The 23382-nt window shown below is 34.4% G+C and overlaps 1 protein-coding gene across 9 annotated transcripts in view; it reads left to right on the top strand.

The window, feature by feature from the left end:
- The window catches only part of RALYL (RALY RNA binding protein like), a 413930-nt gene that overhangs the window by 21105 nt on the left and 369443 nt on the right, over positions 1 to 23382 (top strand). Inside the window, exon 3 of one of the 9 annotated variants that reach the window (XM_038174141.2) lies at positions 7732 to 7823. The exons of the other annotated variants lie outside the window; for them this stretch is intronic. The gene's annotated coding sequence lies outside the window, so the exon portion shown is untranslated. The remainder of the gene's footprint in view (positions 1 to 7731; positions 7824 to 23382) is intronic. 9 annotated transcript variants of the gene reach the window in all.

Here is a 23382-nt window from a genome sequence, read left to right as displayed (position 1 = left end):
TAAATATGTTGGAAAGGTAGCCACACAGTCTAGTAATCCTGCAGTCTGTTCTGGATGTGCTCAACCAAAGGTCACTCAAATCAGTAGGAAGATAAATATATATGTCTGAAGTGTGTGGAATAACTTTACCACTCATTCTCTCCTTTTTAACAAAGCCTTCATAGCTTACAGTATTCTCTCCTTCAACATTGCTGGACACATGCTCTGAAACAGCATGGGAAAAGGAAATTGCAATTTTAAAAACTTACTTCTTCTGAAATAACACATTAACCAGATGAGACTTTGGTGATCTGATTACTCTAGATTAATAGATGGTGGTATATTCTCATACATATCGGTAATTGCTTTTGAAAGTAAAGCCAATGAATTATTGTTGTGTTAGAATATGACACTCTTAAGGGAGAGGCTTTGAAATGAATCAAAGGTAGGTTCTTCTCTTGTTGAACTGTTGTCGACGGAAGGAAGACACAGACGCTCAATATGAGTGAACAGTGAACTTCAACTTTAATGGATAGCTCAGTCGTCTTTTATCTAGTTCGAACATAATCAACTCATACATATTGCAGAAACTAAGCTCAGGACTGGCTGACACTTCCCGGGCTTTTCAGTCTGGTCCTCCTTCTTTTGGCTACCTGTCCCACCTTAGGGACTTTCCCGATGGCCCAAGGGCATCGTGTCCTTGAGCCTGATTGGCTCTCAGCCAGCTGCATACGTGCCAAGGCTCATGTGAGTTGAGTACGGTGCTTCACCAGCCCATTGTCTCCCAACTGCTCAACATTCACATGTCCTGCCTCACTTAACGATTCCTCCACATTGAACCTGTTTCTGAAATTGTCTCTGGTCAGCCAAAGAAGATGCTCTCCCGCTGAAAAGAGGAATGGATTTGTCTGATTAGGAAAAATACAGTGACAGGCAACCAAAATTTTCTTACATACATATTTAAAGAAAAGTGCTAAAAAATACACTTCATTTTGTCACTGGAAATATTTTGTTATGAGATGATGATTCATCATTGATCTTTGCTCTCTGCCAATGGAGCAGATCGCAGATCTCCTGGGAGGAAAATATAATCTATATCTGTCTTATTTGTTTGACAAGCTAAAAAAAAAAAAAAAAAAAAAAAAAAAAAAAAAAAAAAAACCACAGAGTTCTGCTTTTGTTTCAGTGATTTAAAGTACATTTTCTAACTTTTTATTTGAAGAAGCTGTTTGTAAATCTAGTCTAGAAAAATGCTGTTTTTATAAGCTTCAGGAGCGTGTTTCATTTGGAGGGAATGAATTATTCCTTGCCAACAGACAGCTGTAAATACATAAAACGTTCAAGCTTTTTTGAGGCTTGGCTCAAATGCTAGCACAAAATCAATGATAAAAATCAATGCCTTATATGTGCAGTACTTTACTTAATCATTTAAAAAAATTACTTCAGTGAGACATAGAGGGCCAGATCCTGAGCAAATTGCCAGAAATATTTTAGCTTCTGCAGAGTTGTATTGATTTACTCCCGCACTAAGTCTGGGCTACTGTGGAAACTAAATTTAATTTAATTGTATTTTTTAATGTATTTATTTATTAGTACTGAACATCATTGCCTTTTCCTCAGCCACAAAAGTGGATTACATTTGTGGCAAATTCTTTACATACATAGAATATGCAGTTCTGGAAAAAAATTGCAGTTGACGTTTATGAGCTCAAGACTGAGATTTCCATTTCACTTCGTGTTATTTATAAATCAAATTAATTTCTAAAGCTATACCACTGATTACAACTGTTAATTTACATGAATGATTAGGACACGCTTTGTGAATTAGGGTTTATAAAACTGAAATTGCAGGAAATATGATCTTTCAGAAATATGCTTTCTATGTTGATTTGAAATAAATTCAGATTTAATAATTTAGGATAATTAATTTAGTATCACACCAATATATAGTATAATTATCAAGTATGTCTTAGGAAAATACAGAGCTAGTAAAAGATATCACTACAGCTTTCTACTATTGAAAAATTGCTAGTAAGTATTGGAGACTAGAAATTATTTCATAAACCCTATTCGCTGGTACTTATCTGTGCAACCTCTTGGAGTGTTTGGGATTACACTTTATGGAAACTGTGGATTGCAATGCTGGGTGTGGAACTCACTGTGGAGTAATTTCTCTGTCATAAGTGAAGAGGCAGAGTGTCAGAAACAACTCTGATGCTATTGACTTTACTTGTAGTTGATCGTGCTCATTCAATATCTCAAAAAAAAAAAAAAAAAAAAAAGCAGGAAATAACCTAAGTGGAAATTAAAATATGTTGTATTTTAAAAATGATCATGTTAATATTATTGTGAATGCACTCCTTTCTCAATTACTCACATCATGCATTTGAAATTCTTTCCTTAATATTTCATCAAGATAATTCCCCTCATTTAATATCAGTCAGTCCAATACTCAGGAAAAAAAAAAAAAAAACAAACCACCAATTAACATAGTAAAAAAAAATTGGCCTGGTAAAAAAAAAGACAGGTGTCACAGCCTGCATTTTGTGTGTCTTTTTTCTTTTATTTTGAATATGTATTTCTAAGACAAGTTTATAAGGCTATTGTTCTCTTTGTTACATATATTATACATATTTCTTTGGTTAATAGTTAATACTTCCATTACTTTGCTTTCTATCTGTGACACCTCATTTATCATAAATTGCTATAACCTGCACTTAATACCCAGATCTCATATTATACATAATATATTAATTAGGTCATATAAGTTTCTCCCACTGGGTGAAAAAGATGAAGCAAGGTAATATATCCAGCATAAAAATGAGTTATGAATTATGACCAGCTGCTGTTTGTACATAAGTACTTAACGTGGTTTTCCAGAATTAAAGTTGTCTTATGATGTTTTTTTTGTCACACTTTAGAGACAGATTGTTGTTGGTAATATAAGGAATATTGTGTCTATTCTTTAATTTGAGAAGCTGATTAAATATTGAGACTAATCCACACATTAGACACCACATGTCAAGGCATAGACTGGGTGATTTTTGAGGCTCTTCTAATTTGCTTTCATGATTCTTGAATTAAATTGAAGCAATGAATAGTATAATGTGTTTTCATTTTTGAGAAAACTTATAGCAGCCCCTGGTAAAATTCAACTATATATGACTAAGATTTTGTTGTTGTTGTTGTTTGTTCTTCTGTTTATTTTTCTCTTCTGTTCTTTTTCAAATACACTCTTTTGTAAAAGATTGGGAATACAGAATGTTATCACTGTTCTTTTTTTCACTTCATAACAGCAACAATACCATCAATATTACACTCAGGAATCTAAGACAACATTAATGAAATTTTGCTATCAAGAAGATGAGTATATCTCAGCAAACAAAAAGTTATTTCATGATTAAAATAGTTGAAACCCTGTTGTCCTGAAGTTCAGTGTTCACAGCAATGTGTAATGCACTTAAGCCTTTCAGCACCATTGCAGTGTTATGAGATAAATGATATACACATCGTGAGTAGGTATTTTGTTATTAGTAATATTTAAAATTTGGAGTGTACAGTGTTCTGTACCATTTCAAATAACGGAACTTGAATCAGTAATGATATATTGAATACTTTTTATTTATTGTTATCTCATGGAGATTGTGCAGAACCAGAGAAAACTGTTGAAAATGTAGACCATACAGGGACCACTTCGAAAACTGAGGAAAATTTGTAATAAATGGTCGTGAGAAAATATTTTGCATTGTACCTCATTAATTCACAACAGCTGTGTGTGGCGCAGTTGTGTAAAAGAGCATGCCAGGTTGTCTTTGCACTCCTTAAACTGGTTCTATGTGTCTGAGGGCTACTTGGAGATTCCTTTTACTGCCAAGGAGTTATTACCACATTCAGGGACTGCTTGGAATGCTGTGTCCTGCCCTATTTCCCCTGCCCATTCTCTGTACTACTTGCAAGGAAGGGAAATTGGGTGTGCCCCACTGAACTAGTTCAACATCACTGCAGGATCACCCTGTGCTGTGTCACTGTGTCCCCCTTTCTGTCATTAGCACACTGTGAAGCAATACAGTGCCTTGAAGCCTGTCTGTCGGATGTCAGTGAATGTTTATTCGGGGCTGTAAAATAAACCTTGTAGAAACAAGCCCTCAATTTAAGAGAGAGGGAGTGAAATTCTCATTCTGAGGTAGTTAAAGGACATGTTTCCATTAATATCTGAGACCATGATTTTTATATTTCTTTTTTGGCTACACTGCAATGATTTGTGTGTGTGTGTGTGTGTGTGTGTGTGATGATCCCATGTCTCTTCTAGATAGACATATACCATGATCAGTCTATGTAGTGACAGACCCATTAGCCAAATTATTTTTACTTACACAAAATTAAAGTATGAAAGATCTACAAAAGACTACTACAAGCAGAAGTTTTGGGACTGCTATTGTGACTTAAGATTAGTTGTTACAGCTGACTCAAACACATGAGTTGTTATAGCTGACTCAAACTGTCAGAGAGGGAATGTTTTTTATGTTAAGCTCAGTGTTTGCTGAAATCCAGAACTCTTATCATGACCTTTTAATAACTAGTGTAGTAATAGAACATTGCATTTCAGTAGATGAGGAAAGCTTTTGTCACTAGTCTTACTTGAGGGAAACTTCCTTTAGCTTTAAACAAGAGATCTGACTGACAAGAGAGATAACCCATAGTTGACAGAACTACTGTACAGGTGGGTTCAGAGAAGACTGTGCAGTAGACTTTTTGGCTACAGAGTCAGTAGTGTGAAGCAAGTTAGATGGCAGATTGAGTGAAACTGCCTAATCCATTATTACTGTTGTTTTTCTACATCAGGATACAAGTCTAGTAAAAACAACAACTACTTTCATACATATGAGATTATGGTAGCCTGATTAATTAATTTCTGCTTTTATAGAGTCAAGGGGAGGTGATTTTCCTTCTCACCAGTTGGTAAGAAGGCCATCGTTACTACAGCTGGGTGTAAAAAAGCAATGGTGGTCTTCAAGAAAGCATACAGGAGTCAAGGAAATTTGTCAAATATGTTCAAATTAGAGCTGTCATGTACTGTGTGTGAACAGATGAAAGTTATGTATTAAGACCATAACTTTCAAATGTTATCTGGAAATAAAAGAACCAAACAGGCAGAAACAGAAATCCCATCCAGGAAAAGACAAAGTATGATAGCCCCTAGGTATTGTGTTTAAAATTGGAAGACTGGTCAAACAACTATTTCAGGTGGATCCTGTACATGTGTACATGACTAATGAAAACTCATTTCTTCAGTAAAAATGTTCTCTGGCTAAGAAAGATTTGCCAGTATTTGTTTGTAAGCAACTTACGCTGTGGTCTGGGAAAAGAATCCATGCTAGTAACAGAACATGTATATAATAATGTATATAAATATATATATAATATTTTTAATATGAGTTGAAGTGATTAATTAAAGTAACTAACACTATAATTCTTTTAATTCTTTTGAGTTTTCTGACACATTTTCCTTCCTATGAGATTGATAGGAGAAAGGTACTAGGTACTTCAGTTTTTGTACATCTTCATTTTGAAATATTTACAACAATTTTTCTTTTTCATTTCAATATTCTCATTGCAATCAAATCAAGATAGATATCTGGAAATACAGATTGTCCAATTTAAAGAATATTTTTAGATATTAAAATTGATATGTAAGCTAATATACATGTTGAGTACAGTGTTGACTGGAAATAAACAGAAAGGAAATTGGAGCTGAGTAAAATGAATCATAAAGAGGTTAAGGGTTTTGAAAATGAGCACATGCCAGTAGAGTTAAATTGGTTTGTATTGATTGTGCTGCAGGGAATTTGCAACTGGAACTTTTCAAGAAATGGACTTGAGATCATATTTGTTTAATAATTTCAATAATGTTATTGGTAAATATTGTGACTGTGCTGATGAAATTTGCTAATGTTGGATCAATAATAAGGACATAAATAATACAGAGAAGGACTGAGGTATATAGGAGAAGGTGAATAGTCTTGAGGATTGGAATAATAAAAATGCACTTAGATATTAAATGAGGGTCATTTATTAACATCAATTTGCAGATATCAGGTATATTTTTGTACTTTTTTGCACTATTTTGGATAGTGTTTACTTCATGCTGACAGTGGTTGATTTTTAACCATTTTGTAAATCACATCCCTTAGGTACCCCCTACCCACTTTTTGTTGTTGTTGTGGTTTTTTTTTTGACACAAATGGAAGATTCTGAAATTATCTTTTCAATAAAAACCACTTCTAAACAGAATTAGCTTAAATATCAAAAAAAAAAAAAAAAAAAAATCTTGCTGAATTGTAAACCCCCAAAAGCAAAAATTTATAATGAAAACAGAAAAATATTTCAGCTTTCATAACACCAGCAGCCAAGCTAAAAGGTGTTGAATCTTCTAAAACAGATGCTGTCTTATGATGGAAGATAGATTAGCCTGTGAGCCTGAATAAACTTAGTCTCTAATTAGTATGCAAATCTCACCGGCTCCAGGGTTCTTCCTGTTTCAAAAACTGTGATCTATTTAGTGTTTCCATGTTTCCTTGTGAATAATCTCACCCAGGAGGTTTCTTTTTCATTCTAATTTTCTTCATACCTGTAATTTTCAAAGCATGCTGTATTGTTTTAGCTCAGTATTTTCTTCAAAGAACCAAGCTAAAAAATGTTAGCACTTCTATAACTGAAAAGAAAAAAAAAATAGAAAACAAACACAGTCATTGATAATAAAAACATTTTGACTTAATCCTATAGGGTAAAATTCTACATTATGACATGTGTTTATTTTATATGTAAAATACATACAAAAATATACAGAAGACTAGATGTTGAATATAAATATAATTCATCCTGAAACTTTTGAACTGATTAGCAGGCTATTTAATGCCAGAATGTTAAATAAAATGTATAATTGCCTTTTAAGTCCAGTCATACACCATTAAAACTGTGACATTTTCAACAGAAGCAGGATCACATCATTAGTTAAAATTATTGACAGAAAGCACATCAGCAAATTGCCAGGTATGGAAGTTTTCTAAATCTCTGTAAAATTCTGGAAATAAAATTAAAAAATTGTTCTCACAAACCTGGATATTGATTCCTCCTTCCCCTCCCTCTTGTCTGATATGATTACCAGTGTGTCAGCATGAAACATAAATGAAGCATCTGAATGAAGATGGAAAAAATCAGGATGGGAATCTCTTGATCTTGAGATCAAGTTCTCTTATACTCTCTATTCACATCATCGAACTTCAGACAACAACTTTCAGGACCCTCATCCCCATTTGAAAGAATCAACCTTTTCTCAACTGTCTATATAGTAAAGTTCGTCTTCTAAGCTTAAATGGTCAAAATTGTCATAATCAGATTCTGTGCAAATAATCCCATGGGACTGAATGTATTTGCATGCATGCACACACAGACAAGTGCGCAACCTATTATGACAGCTCCTGCATGTTTAGAGGTCTCTCTAAATGCAATATATGACAAGACTGTATATTTCACCTTAGATTATACAGTGATTGTCTATACTTACTCTCAAGAGTCAACAAGCATATTTGGCGTGCCACATGAATACCATGGGACTTATGGTTGATGGGGAAATCTCTCTTCTATAAATTGCATGAACTTGTTTAGCTATATTTGCTCTATATGCATAATTCCTCTTTGGTGGCCTTAAAATAATGAAAAAGGAATTCATGACACCTGTATTTTATTTTCCAGTTGCTCACAGGGTGCATCCTTGGACAAGTCACTTAGGTGCAGATCCTGAAAGGTTTTCAAGGCTCCAATTAATTCCAAAGACATCTTTAAAGGTTTGGGCTTTAATCTTTTTAGTGTTTTATTTCCTTTAGCTCTAAGATGAAAATGTTGCTATGAGCATATCTCTGAAGCCCCTCAGAGACTCTGATGAAAGATCCTGTAAATGTGTATACCATTTTTTATTATTTTCTTACTGGCCACTGAAGGGAATTCTGCATGGAATGTAAGCATCTGGAACTACCAGGGTCTGCAATGTTTATGAGAATCGAGAAATTTGCCCTACATATTTATGTAGCTATTATGAAATGAGAACACCAAACATAATTAATACAGAAAAAAAATATTTAAAGTACATTTTACCTGCTGTTTTTTAGTATTTTATCTGACCGGATGGGCAGCGTTGTTGAAGTCCCATAGGAATTGGTAAGATGTAACTATTGAAAATTGTTTTAGCATTAGGGATTCTAGTTCAGTGTTCAGAGATGAAACCAGCAATCTTGTTTGCTAAACACAGTTCACAGAAGTGTATTACACAGGTGCCAAACTATAAAATGGTCTGAGACACAGAAGAGTAATAGGTCAAATAGAAGCTATAAGCTCGAATAGTCAAGAAAGAAAAGGCTCTGTGTTAACGTTTCCAGAATGATCACTGTGTTTTTGATTTGGAATGTAAGGATGAGCTGAAAATGGTGGGAGCTTTTCAGCACATAAATATGAAGAAGTCTGTCTCTGCTGTGCAGTGGTAGCCAGGTAGATTACACAGGTCCTGTGTAACTGTAATGCACAGGGAAATGGGAGTGAGGGAGGCAGGCATACCCAGAGAAATGTGTGCTACCCTATGGGTCCTGCTGCTGACTGGTCAAACAGATCTCTGCTTCGTAACAGATTTATTTTTTCCCATGTCACTATCTTACAAGTTAACCCTCCACAGCCTGTTTACATAACCATTTTCCTACTGTGTTCACCGGAAGACTAAGTGAAATGTAAACTGAAAAGAGCTTGTAGGCAAGCAGTTCATCAAGCCTTATTTTGACTACTCAGATCTCTGCCAAAGCCTTTCTTGGGTATGTTCGATAGCTCAGGTTTGATGACCAGACTTTTTCAGGTTGGAATTTCAGTTTAGATAAAGAATCTTGTCCAATAAATGCCAGAACTGGAATAAATCCCACTGGAATAAATGCCCAGAAACAGTGCATAATATAGAGCTGAGCATTGGGACTACAAACAGACATGCTACAAGGAATCTATATTATATTCACATAAGGAACATGTGAATTTGTGAATTACGACAGACCACAACTTCTCAGCTGTGGTCTGCCATACAAATGATACACTAGAGGAACACATACAAAAAAGGATACAGGGAAGTACATGTGTCAAAGCTGAATAGTCTTCAGATCAAACGTTCTGTTTGCATCAGTGACAGGAATTTCTTAGAGTATGGATTCAACTGATGGTGATTAAATATAGAAGATAACAAATATTATACAGAATACAGAATGTAGACATATAGTAGTGTTTTATACCTGATATGCCTCAGCTGAGATGTCTAGAAATGCTTTACATAGTGATAAGTTATCACTAGGAATGAAACTCAGACCTGTCATATGAGGCAGTGTCAGTCACACATTGCTTAGTGGACTTTGAAATTTATGTTAGACTTCTGGACTAAATATCATTTTAAAAGGGAGAAAGCCATCATTCATTAAAGTAGGATAAATGCCTCAAGTCTGCTGAAAGAGATGGAAACTCACAGAGCTTCACCAGATTCAAATCTGAGCGCTCAAAATAACTCAAGCCTTCAGATTTCCAAGATAGTCTTTTAAAATATTTATTGTAATGTAAGACTTTTAAAATTTGATTTCCAGGAAAATTAAAATCTTTTAAATAAAACAAGAGCTGAGAATTGTTTAAAAAATAAATAAATAAATAAATAAAAAGTTGAGATTTTTTTCACAGTTTAAAAATAAAGAAACCACCCCAAATCATATTTGTCAGGTTTTGGACGGTCTGGGACTTTTCATGAAGATATTTCCTGTTCTGTATTTCTGCTTGTTGAATGATTGTCATTAGGCTTCTGTATGTAAAATGCTTTTAATTCTGGACTTGAGTGGTGTAGGTGTAGGGAAATCTGTGTAGGGAAGACTACATAGTACATTACTACTGAAGGTCTAGGAATAGTTTGCAAGGATGAACTACAATTCCATCTATGTAAGTAAGGCATAAAGGAAAAGAAGATGAGGTAAATTTACTCCTGACTTTAATGCTGAGAAAGCAGTATTCAAGAGAATGCAAAGAATGACCTTACTGGCTCATTATTAGTTGTCATTGATGAAAATACATCTTTGGATCTAATGTTACTAGTTATAATTCTAACTCTAACGATTAGTGTAAATTCATTGCCTTCAAAATATGAATTGTTAACATAAGTGAGGGAAGTGAGTACTTAATTCTTTGTATTCTGCTTCCTCCACACCAGCCCTTCCTATTTCGACCCTCCAAACTGTTAAGCTCAGAAGGAATGATGAAGTAGCCACATATCCTGGGAGATTTTTCTGTTTCTTTTCCTTTCACTCTCACACAGATGGATTTAGAGGGAGAGCTACTCCTGAGGCAGGTTTCTTAGGCAGGCATGAAACCAGAGCAGATGTTAGCAGACCAGGCAATGATACATATATTTCACTTTTTTTTTTCCCCCTTTTTGTTACATACTTTTGTTATCCTGAAACAAGTCTTTGTCCTCAGTTGAAGATTAATTCATTTTAACTTGAAAGTTGAGCCATTATCAGCTTTAAAAATGCTCTATGAGTATGGCAAGTTTAAACCACACTCTATTCCTCATTAGTTTTAAACTTCATTAATTTTACATAGGAAGAAAAATAAAGGGAAAAACCCTTTTAAAATGAAAATTTCATATATTTTTTTTCAGTGATTTTTGTAGAAGAATATGATGATAATAATTTTTTAAAAGTTTGTAGAGAGTGGTTATAATAAGAAATCAAAGCTAAGGAGAACACTTGATAAAAAGAGATTATGACAAAGTAGTATATTTTGGCACTTAAAAACAACCTTTGATTTGCTTAATAAAAAAAAAAAAAAAAAAAAAAAGGTTGCTGTCAAAAGTTTATATGATGCCTTTGAAAATGACATTGAAAATTGTCACTTCAGGAAACTTTCAGAGAACAACACCTTATCTGCTGTAGCATACACCTGTATGCTACATTTGCTCCTACAAAGGGTAGAAGAAGGCCTTTATATCACATGAATCTCATTTCTGCCAGCTAGAGAGATTTGATGAAGTTGCAGAAGCTATTTCACCCAAAGGAGCAGCATGGTAGCTGCTGTGGAGAAAACATTTTCCAAATGCCTCACAAGCCATATCATTTCACAGTTTGTGTTTGGGAAATGCCGACTTGAATATAAAAACTTAAGCTTTCACAAACAAACTCTTCAAAAAAAAATTGACTCATATTTTCATTGATAATATCCTGTTCTAATATTTTTTTAAACTGTTTTCCCCAGCTACTTCTTGCTTTAGACAAACAATCAAAAGAGCTGGCACATATTTTCAGCTTCATTCCTCTTCCTTTTTCATTCTAGCCAAGTTCATGTGTATGCCACAGAGTGCATACAAAGAAGCTTCACTTTCAAATATTCACAAGAGAAGGAAATTATGTTTTTCTTGTTTGGTATTTTTTTTTTTTGATGTTCTATTTTTCTGTATAGCTATAATCTCTCTTGCTTTGTAGGGTGTGTGTAATAAATGGGGTTTGAAATTCCTTAAACACTTTAGCTTCGCTTCAGCTATTAATCTCAGCAGCCATTTATTGGTTTCTATGCTACAAAGCAATGGAGATTATCCTTTAATTAATTCCATTGAGGGGTTCAGCTGCCACCATCAAGCACACTATGGTTTCATAAATTAATCTTGTAGGGGAAATATAATGCAATTTATTATAACATTTATATTAAAATGCAAATAACAATAGTTGAAATCCTGTGTAACAAAAAGATATACATGTGTATATATATGTCTCCCAAATGCAGTAATCAAAAGAACACTTGCACATTCCATGTTCTTGTTTTTTATATTTTCTTTAATTCTGTGCTTTAAGGATATTTTAGAATCCATCAGGAAAGACAAATATGTTTTCTTGACTCCTACATATGTACCTGTCTTAAAAAATATGAAAGAATATCTGAAATCCAGACCTCTGAGAAATAGATCATTGATTTGTAGAGATCTGCTTGAGGTCTACCTTGCCATCTCATTCATTTTTACTATTGTAACTTAGTAATTATAATAATACACATGATAACCTTTTTATATTGTGAGTGTTTGAAGGACAACAAGACCTACTGCCTAAAGCATCTCCAACATATCTTGATCTCTAGAAGCTGAAAGTGCCACCTTTTTGTGTCAGACAACAGATTACATTAAAATTATGTTAACTATTTCAAAACTAATCTGGGTGTAAGTAGAACAAATTTCATTCTGTACAATATGCATATGTACTTTCTTTGAAGTCATTAAGTGTTAAGTTTTCAACTGTACCTAACATTTGATGGAAGCAGAAGAAGAAAGTAGAGAGGTTAAGATGTTTGTTTTATATTCACCCATTTTAATGTCAGCAGCTATGCAGGAATTCCAGATCAGTTCATACTGAGAAAACAAGGTGGTGTTATCAGCAGTGTTTCTTTTCTGAGTACTACTTTCATAGGATTTCTTGCAGATTGGCAATCTTATCAGTGCCAAGAAATTAAACAGACTGTATGTCTAAAAATCTACATAAAACATTATTAATTAAGTTAATTAATCAAGTAGAATCCTCAAGACAATTTACATAAATAACTTTATTAAAACCCTGAGCACAGTAAGATGTTGCAAAGCCTCTTTGTGGGTTTGATGTAAATCCTAATATTTCACTGATCTGGGTGAAAAAATTCGGCTTAATATGGAAAAAAGTTTTCTGTACTAATTATATATTTTTTGTTATCAGAAGTTATTCTTCATCTTAATAGATACAATTTTCTGTGATTAATGAATTTATAATATGAGAAATTATTCCAATATTTAAGCTGTTTTCTGTCTGGGTATGTCCACTGTATTGATCATGTTTTGCAAGGACAGAAGGGGTCTGTGTTTGCTAAAATATGCTGCTTTGAGAATTTGCAGTGTATAACAAAGGGAATTACAACTACTTTCACCTAGAAGCTGATGGAAAACACCATATGGTTTAAATCATAAGCCAGCACAGAACAGAGTTGATATAAAAACAGGATGGTGCCACCTATGCCAGCTCTGAATTGTCAGTGATGTGCAGATGTATTTGTGTTGTGAAGACTATTTAAAAATAGCAGCAAAATTGCGTTCTCAGTGAAAGCAGCCATGGGGAAGGCATGTATTTATTTAAGTAGATAACAGCAAGGACATGCTGTTTAAATGCAATCCACCTAAAAAAAGCTACCTCTCAGGATCTGCTACTACAGTCCCTGGGTTGCGGTCACCCTCCAGGCTAAATGCATTTGCTTAGTGGGAGACCCTGAGAAAATTCACTACAGAAAACCAGTGTGTAGCTACCAGTAACTGCTTAGCCTTTGTAGAAGAAAGAAAAATCTTTACACTTTAAAAAAAAAAAAAAAGTTTTTTTTAAAACCCTGTTTACAAATAAGTCTTATTTTTTGTTGCTTTGTGGATTTCTTTTAGATATGCTGTGTCAATGACTCTTGTTGGATTTCCCAATTGATACAAAGTAGCAAGATTCTGACAAATGTTTTATAGAAAATTGGTAACAGCAAGGTTATAAATGGAAAACTACTCTCTCTAAGCATCAACTTGGTGATCATATTCCATAATTTCTGTTTTAATAATAGCAGTAGCTGTTAAAATATTTTGACTCAGATTGCCTATATATATCTTCAACTAATGTAATATGGTGAACAGAAAAACAGTGGATCTACTAACAAACCTGACTTTTATCACATTTGGACTGAATATTTAGTGCTAATATGTGGAAGAGACCAGAATTTTCACAAGCTTATGCTTGTGACTAATAATAGTTACAAATTCATGCTAGCATATGTATATATTGTTTACCATCTACACTGTCTAATAGTTCATCTGAAGATTGGATGAGAAGCAAACATAGTTCATAGAATAAGAGAAATTGAAAGCATGGATGAAAGCCTACTCAGTCAAATTGTCCAGGAAGAGACATGATACACCCAATTTATTAATGCTGGTTTTGATACTGTACTTAATTACATAATAGAAAAATTATGACAGTTCAATTATAGTGTATAGGTTCTATTGAACCTGAGTCTTTTGGATGCTAGCCAATATAAATGATTTAATATTTGCTTGTCTTATTTTTATCTGTAGAATTTAGTGCCTTGAAGTTAAAGAACAAAAATCTATCCTTTTACAAACCAAAGCTCATGTCTTACAGATTCATATCTTTTCCTGTAATGGACTCTTGAGCAGCTTGTTATCATTCTCATCATATAATATTAAAAGACTAATCAAATGGAAAAACAGGTTGTACATGCAAATCCCCGTCTCAATAATTATTTAAAGCTTTAAAACAAGATATGTCATGGATAGGGCCATGCAGCAGCCCTCTGATATACTTTAAATTTTAATTTAGGAGCTTAAAAGGAACAGAAAATATTTGTTGAGAACTTTTCAGTGTCAAATTATGATAACTAAGAGTGCTAAGAATTACTGCTTCTATATTCTTTCAGGTAGGCTCTTTACATGTAGGTTATAGGTTACATTTTGCCTACAGGTCTCTGCTTTCCTTTTCCTTTTTATGTCTGTCTTGGGCCAGCTCTCTAGCAGCTGGTGGCACAGGGCTAGCAGAAAATGCTACTCATGACCATTCTCCCACGATTAGGCACAGGAACACTGGAATGGAACCGTTAGTATCACTTACCACTTGTTACCTGGCCTTTCACATTGTCTTGGTTGCACTGATTGAAAGCACTTAGAACTTCATGTAATGGCTTCTCCCTCTTGATTTAATGCATAAAGCCTGACACCTAATCAGCCACACATCCAAGCATGTTCTAGTTTACATTGCATGAGAAAAGTGTAGATGTTGCAAGCTGTAAAGTCACACATGGTTAGGTCTGTCTCCATAATCAGACAGTTGTAGCAGCACAATGCACAGCAACAGGTCATAGGATGTGTAGAAAGGCCTTTAAGCCCTTTTCTAATTACAACAGCATTGGGAATCTTCTTTAAGATGTCAGAACAATTAATCTAGCCCACCACAGTCAGAATGGGATTCTATGTCTTCCCAAAGAAGACAATAGTGTTACAATGTGTCTTTCTGAATATGATTATAAAAAAAAAAGGAAATCCAAAAATCAGGGTTGTGGAGTTAGGGCACACCAAGGTACAGTGCCTTAACCTCTATCCCTGAGGTGAGTACATCCCTGGGATGGGCAGTAGACAATCGGAATGAGTAGCTCTTACTCATTTCGGTGTGAAGGAGTGAGGATACCTGTGCCACAGGCATATGTGGCATGAGGCTCAATGAGCAGAGTTGAGGCTGATCATCAGCTCCATCATTTGGGATTTTCAGAAGTTTTGGTTTGTCTATTTTGAATGACTACAATTTTCCACTAACCAGTACCATTTACTGTACAATTCAAGGTTTACTTTTGACATAAACCTCAAACTGGGGTAAAGAATATTTTACCTTTAAGTTGTTTCCTTTCTTCAGAAGGCAATAAGTGGTAAGTTTTGATATCAGTTCTGTTAATTTGTCAAACTTCAGAGTTTAGGATATAGGATGTAGAGCTTTCTTGTAAAAGAGCATATGTAGACCTGAAGTCAAAAGGAAGGGGAAGGGTAAGCAACCTGACTAGCCTTGGAAGTATGGTATGCTTAATGTCTAGGGTGCCTTACCTTGGTAACACCATGTGAGTAGTCCCTGTGCTGGGTCAGGTGAAGAAGTCCTGGTGCAGTACAACATTCAGGGAAAGAGATATTGTCTCTCAATTTTTATATATTTTGTTTTTCTGATCTAAGAACTTAAATGCAAAATGCAATCAATAAGAAGGCTGATTAATTATGCCTGACAGGAGGACCATAAGGAAGACCTGAGTTCAACATTTTGCACAGGACTGATTACCAGCATTGTGTCTGAGGAATGAGGAAATGGGGACTAACGAAACCTCCAGAATGCCTCCTACTGCCCTCTCTCTTGCACTGCCCAGATTCAGTGGAAACTGAATTAGACAAATGAAGAGGTGTTTGGGCTCAAAAGTTTTGAAGTACTTTATCATACACACTGCGTCATACATTGAATTTCTCAGGATCAAGAGCTATGAGAGCAGGATAGACAAACAAGATAACTAGAAAGCAGGGTGTAGGATCAAAATGGACAAAAATAAATAAATAAATAAATAAATAAACGGTTTGGATTTTGTAGAGAATAGAACTAAATAGGTGTTTGTTTGTTCCCCCCCCATCCCATCCACTCTTCACCCCCCATCTGACTCCTCTCCCCCAAATATCTATACTTTCAAATGGGGTAATTATCAGAGTTCTGTGGAAATCTGTAGAGTTAGGCTGATTTAGACAAGCACAAAATGTGACCTAAATAGGAAAGTAGCAAAAGAAAAGTGTTTCCTTCTCTCTCCTCCAATACCTAATCCTCCTTGAAATGTGAAAGGCTTCTCATGTAAAATGAAACCAGATTTAGAAAGAGTAAGAACATCTGAAAAAAAAGAAAAAAAAAAGAAAGAAAAAAAAAAAAAGAAAGACTGTTCCAGGGGGTTGTAATAATGACTATCACACTCTCTTAGATAAAATAGGAGAAAATTTCTGACTGCAAACAGCAGATTCAGTAGCTCTCTGGCGGTTTAATCTTTCACAGATAGCAAGAAATCTGAGCTGGATAAAGGCCTGGAGCTTTGCAAAATATAAGTTTCTGATGGAATGATGTTGTTCTGTTTTGTGAACTACACCATTTATCTTTATTTCTTTGTAGGTGATGCTTTCTGTGAATTCTTCTGAACTGGCCCATGATAAAAGTAAAAACAGATGCAGGAAGTCTGTATGATAATAAATAATGACTATGCTTGACAAAGTACTTCTGACATTTTAAGAGGGATACCATTGAACAAATTTATCTGGTTTGTTGCTCGACCATGAGAGGAATAATATAGTCCAGTTGAAAGGCAGCTTTCTCATTGGACTTGGGAAAAATAACAAAAAAAAAAAAAAAAAAAATCACTTGCAGTCCAAATCCACATCTTCTCTGGGAGTTGGCTTTATTAACGAAACACAAGCCTTCCCTGGCATAGCAAAGTCCTGATGGATTTTATTTTTTATTTTTTTATTTTGTCTACAAAAAATCTACATCTCCTACACAATCCAGATCTGCTTGTGTAGTTAGCCAGAGCTATAAAAATCTACACGTAAAAGAAAGACAGTAAGTGTTGATTGTCTTTTTTCTTGCACATCTGCCACATTTTAACAGGTTACTACAGGAAAAACAAACAAACAAACAAAAAACACGCCACCCATTCTAAGGAAGAAAACTTAGGAAATTGAGGTATCAACTTTTTCAGCTAAGATGTTAAAGAGAAACTTGTCAAGAGAGACATTAGAGAGTGATCTGTCAGTGTGAGCTGAACTCCAGTGTCCCTGGGATGGTTACAAACAACTTCATTGAGATTTGCATGCCTGCAAATTCATTTTGGAACGTTCTAAGAACAGAGCAGGTCTGCAAGTAGATCTTCTAGCTAATATAAATCATAACTATAAATAACTGTTTATTAACCAAATTTTTGTTTTGTCTTGTGACAAATTTTGAAATTCTGAAATTCTTCTCATTTTGAAATAACTATTTTCTTTTTCATTTAACAGTTGGTCTATATTTCTTGTTTTGGTTTGAGTGGTATGTTTCTTTTGATTTTCTTCCAAAAACAGAAATTCTGTCATCTCCCAATATATCTATGAAATTTAGTCTACTTGCCATTCTTCACTATTATACTCTGATTATCAGTTTTCATTGATGATTTATTAACAAACTGCATTCATGCTATCTGAGCATTCAGTCTTGCTACCTAATAAGATCACAGATAACACATACAACACCACCTTTATTTGAGGTGTTTATTTTGAGAAACGTTGCCTCACTGACTTTGCAGTTAAGTTCAAAGCCTAAAATCTATCCATTAAAATGTATATTTTCACTCCATTATTAATGAAACTCAGTTCCATATCTTTAATATTGTGTGGATAAGAAAATTAAATGAGTTGTGATATTTACATTCTTCTTAGCTATTTTGTGTATGCTATGAGAAAAACATATCTTTGTGGGTACTGTAAAAAAAAAAAAAAAAAAAAAAAAAAAAAAGACTGTTAAAATGAATGAAGATGAATTAATTTGGGTTTTTTTGCTTGCATTTTTATAAATCTCATTTCCCTAGGCTGGGTTGCATCTATGGCTGATATTGGGTGTTCTATTGTCATTTATGAATCTGATTTACAGAAATGAAAATTGTTTCAGTTTTGAAACCTTCTTTTTGCAATAAATATATGTATTTGAATTGAACTTTGTTTAATATTCTTCAACCAGGAAATTTGCTTTAGAATTACATTTCACAAGCTTATCTGATTTTATTTTCCTTTGAAGGTTTTTAATTAATGTGTAATTTAAGAAATTAACTCTTGCGTACACTAAAAATATTGAAGTTTCCAATTTATTTACAAAAGAAGTGTATGGGTTACAGGTATCTCTCAAACCATCTGCTGTCTGGGAGACAGCACAGATACAATAGTTTTTGCCTAATCAGTGTGCAGCTCTTGACCTTTTGCTGAGTATCCCACAAGAGTTATCTATCATTTAACGTAAACTACATTAGGCATGCCTGTGATACAGATATGTATTTAGTGTCTGAAATAGCTAACAATTTAAATATCTTTCAGTTATCAATATTTCAGGGAAGAGATGTGAGATTTTAATCAAGGGGCTGATTGTATTTTAAGGAATTTAGTTTAGATTTTACTGTGAGGAATCATTATTATTATTTTTTTTTCTCAATGTATTTGATAAACATATTAGAAAAATTTCAAGGTCTTCATAAGACTGTATTTGGTAATATTTGTAGAGATAGGGAAACACTGTAAATCACATTTTTAAGTGGACTAAAAGGGAGACTTAACTAAAAATGCACAGGGAAAATGATGGGTAAGGAAAAGTGTGTATAACAGCTCATTTGCCTTCACTCAAGAATTTTCAGTACATTTTTTTTTTATTTTTTTTTTCAGTCAAATGGTGTTGTTTTATTTTAATTAGCTTGATGTCTTTGGAAGGGAACTGCTTTTGGGGAAAAAAATAAATAAAAGTTGGGAAAAAAAATATATATAAGGAAACAACATCTCATCATTGTATACCCATCAGTAGAAACAGCTGCTGATGTTAGGTATGCCTGATGGAGAGCATGCAGCAGCACTGATACATTACCTATCAGCCTAGATCTATGTTCTTTTCAATCTTTAACATGACAAATAATTATGTCAGAAAAAAAAAAAAAAAATGGAAGAATGGAAAAAAAAAGTCTGGATTCTTTTTTTTTTAAATCTCTTATAAGCAAACGAAGTATCAAGCAGGATAATTGCAAGAAAGATTTAAAAATAACATTAAATGATGTGAGAAGACGTTATCACATTATTGGTAATGCTTTACTTAAAAAATGGAGGATGATTTTATTCTTTGTAATTTGCTTACATTCAAGAACTTTTTCTCAAATATATTAGCCATATTACCTCTAATTATTAGCCTCATCTAGATACAGATTCTCTTCTGTGTTGGTCTTCCTGAGAAACTCATGGAGATCTGTTTTACATCTCAAATAATATTAGCCTTTCCTATGGTGCAGTGGTCAAGGGTTTATCAAGTGATGGAGCAGACTGTTTACATTTCCCCCCTGTGTGTTGACCAGAGCAATGCCTCTTCACGGGGCTATAGTCAGACTTACAAAACAGACACTATAATTACTTCTGGAACAGTAAGCAGAGCCCACAGTGGGGCAGAGAGTCGAATATGTTTCCTTTAGGACTAGTGGCTGGTACTGGGCTGTAGATGCTCGCACCCCAGAACTCTCTGCTTGCATGCAGATGGGAGCAGATGACAGATGTGGTCTTTTGTAAGGTTTGCATTGGTCTATGGGAAAGGAATTTGCAGGTGGCTTCACGCTGTTTCACATGTCCCTGAATTAGAGATAATGAGGAAACAAGCGGTAGAAACAAAAACTTGAGCAAGATTGAGATCAAGTAAATTGGCTATAGTGCTAAAGATGAACTTTAGGCAGTGGCCAATTGCTGGTTGGCTTGAGGCGTGTGTCTGAGGGTCTCTAACCAATTGTATGATAGATTCGGGTGCATGGACAGTGTGTGGGGCTATGGGGAAAGTAGTGAAAAAGGGCAATAAAGACCTTCTGTTCAAGAGCCATCAGGAGTCCGTGTCTTGCATCCCTTCATTAGTCTTCATGATAGGAAGGAGCATTGAAAATAGCAAATATGTCATGCTGTTAAGAAATAATTTTAAATTATTTCTTCTGATATTTTTTCACCTGCACTATATAATTCAATTCTAGGCACCACAGCTTTTTGGATAAATACACTAAAAACATGTTTTCTGAAATGATTACTCTCACTTATCCTCCTTTTCTGTTTCAAGCATTTAATTTGATTTATAATCTTTATTTAAAGAACAATAAAGATGAGAGTCCTTTTATATTGGAAAAGTAATAAATTTGGGGTGAAAATCATCTCAGGCAGAAAGAAACTATACAGCAGAGCTATTAAAATTTTTGTCAGTAGGATTCAGCCTGTAAGACCTTCACATTCACATGAACGAAACTGGTAAGAGAGTGAAGAAAAAGCATATTATATGGTGTCATGTTAAATGTAACAAAAAGCTACAAGTGTTGGAGTACAAGTTTATTGCAAGATCTTGTATTTAGACTTTTTGCTTCTAGTCTCCCTTCATACTGCTTGTGTTTCCATGAATCACTGATATTTCATGGTGACAATGGAATGGTTAGACACAATGCATTTGAAATCCAAATTTTATTTATTTGTTTAATATAACATAACATTTTCTATACATGTGGTTCTTAATACTGTCCTTGACAAAAGTAACTTTTTTTTTTCTTCAGTAGAATCTTGCATAAGATACTAAAGTTTTGTTCTATATAAAGAAAGACCATTTTTTTTCGAGTGGAAGTTACAGGAAGAAAATAATCTTGATTATTATGTTTGGTACTTTACCCTTCTAATCATTTTTAAATCCTTAAATTTACCCTTCTAATAATTTTTAAATCCTTAAACATTAACTTTTCATGTTGGGAACTTTCCTACAATAAGTACCTCATCACAGTCCAAAAGATCATTGTTCTTTTTTCATGTTATTTATTTATTTACATTTGTGAGGTCTGATTCTAGTTTTATTTCTTTTTGTCTCCACTGATTTTGTTGATTTCATTACTCATTCTGCAGGTAGAGAAAACAAGATTTACTAGGATAAATGTGAGCAGAAACAGATTCATGAAGCCAAACACTTTATTTTAATATTTGTATAAATGAAAACACTGTTCTTTTCCATGTCATTTTCATCCTCCTTACACTGTGTACTTCCTCAATGTTTTCTAAACCTTAATATATTAAATGTGACTGAATTTCTGATTATGCCAATTCCTCTCTTTTTTTTTTTTTTTCCTTTTTTTTTCTTCCTTGATATATTCAACTTGGGCCAAACCATAAGTGGTTTATTATACTCATGAAAATGCAGAAGCATTACCTCATTACACCAGAATTTATGTGCAAGAATTAAAAGAGACATTTGGAGAGCTATTTAAAATAGATATAAATATATCTGCCATGATTAAAGATAAGTAATTTAATTTAACAGAAACTGTTAAATAAACAACATGTTTTAATAGTGTCAGAGTTCTCATGCCAACAAGTGATGTTGCCAGAGGCTTTCAATCATAAGCCTCTGTTTTCAGTTGCTGATAGCTCTGCCAAATTTAAACCATTGTGGCTGAATATATCCTTCAGATAAATTTGTTAATATTTTTATTAAAGTAAGATCTTCCTTAAGAAGTGGTTAAGGAAAATAGCATTGACTAGTTAATGTTTTATTAACATTTTGTTGTAAAGCGTCCATCTGGTGGCATGTGGGAAATGGAATTTAAAATCTTGCAGGAGACAACCCTGTACTGATGAAAACATTTCTACCGCCCTTAAGGAAATCTGGCCTTAGAGGTCACTGAGTAAAATGTCTCTGCACATGGCAAAACTTCTGAAATAAGTGTTTTCCAAAGACCCTTTCTATGCTGAACATGCATTATTCCACCAAAGAGCATGCAGAAATAACCCAGTGCATGCACTGTCCAGACAGGAGACCTGAGTGCCTTTCCTCTTGGCCCTGACATCACTTTCCCTGTGAACTGGGGCTGCCAGGAGGAGAGGAAGGAACTCATGGTTGAGTGGACAGGACAGGAGCAAGACTACTGTGGTAAGGAAAGACATTAAGGGGAAGAGACAAAATAAACATCCACAGGGAAGATTCAAGAAATTGAGGGGAATAATGGAAGCGATGCTAAGAGGAAGAATGTGGGCCTGTGTATGATAAGAGAGAAAAGTAAAGGTGTGGGAGAAATATTGGCGCAGGAGGAGGCAGACAGGAGTTGGCTGAGGAACATAGATTTGGGGAACTGTAGCAATAAGGGAAGGTAGAAGGCCAGGGCAAAGGAGAGGCTCATGGAAAACTTGGTGTAAAAGTTTAAAATCCCTAGAATATGCTTTCCCTTATTTAGAAAATAGTTATGAAATTTAACAATGCTTTCATTCCCTGAAGGACCAGATGAGCTGGAGGCTAACTGTGTTGCCAGTGTCATTACTGGTTCAAGTAGCTGAAAAAGCGTCCGATACTATCCTTCCTTGCTGAGTACCCAATGGGACCAGCTTGTTTCAGCAGCATGATATGGCTAATTTTCTGTAAAGCCTTACTGTTACATTGCCTCTGAACAGTGCCAAAGAAGCACTAAGGCTGCAACTGAAGAACACAGAAATTACAAAATACCTGAATTAAGGCTCAATCAACCTGAATTATCACCACGGGTTTGTGCTCATTTTGATTCACCCTTTCACTTGCCCATCACCACATTTTTTACATCCTACATCTCCATTGTCTCCTGCCCTTGTCAAATCCTTCCTCAACAAGCATTCCCACTTGCTGGTGCAGGACTGAAGAATTAAAACTGGTTTTCAGTAAGAGGATTTCGAGAGTGAGCCTTTTGATTGTTCATGTCTTGAAGATCTGTGTGTGAAAATACAATTATATGCATACCTTGTCGCTTAATGAGTTTTGATATATGCCATTGATCAAGTACAGTATAATGCCTTGTTTTCTGCCACAGAACTTTAAAAATATATATTACTTTACTCCTTGAGGTAGTAGCAAGCAAATTTAGTGAAAAGTGATTTTGCATCTTGTTTTCTATATTACTAAGGTACCACAAGGATAAGTGAAGAAAGAAGTATTGTATGCAACTCTATGTCATAATCTAAACGTAACGCTACAC

The sequence above is a fragment of the Anas platyrhynchos genome, chromosome 2 (assembly GCF_047663525.1).
Source record: "Anas platyrhynchos isolate ZD024472 breed Pekin duck chromosome 2, IASCAAS_PekinDuck_T2T, whole genome shotgun sequence".
In the NCBI taxonomy this organism is placed as follows: domain Eukaryota; kingdom Metazoa; phylum Chordata; class Aves; order Anseriformes; family Anatidae; genus Anas; species Anas platyrhynchos.
Note: the sequence above shows the minus strand (reverse complement) of the source record. Positions and strands in the feature narration are given on the sequence as shown.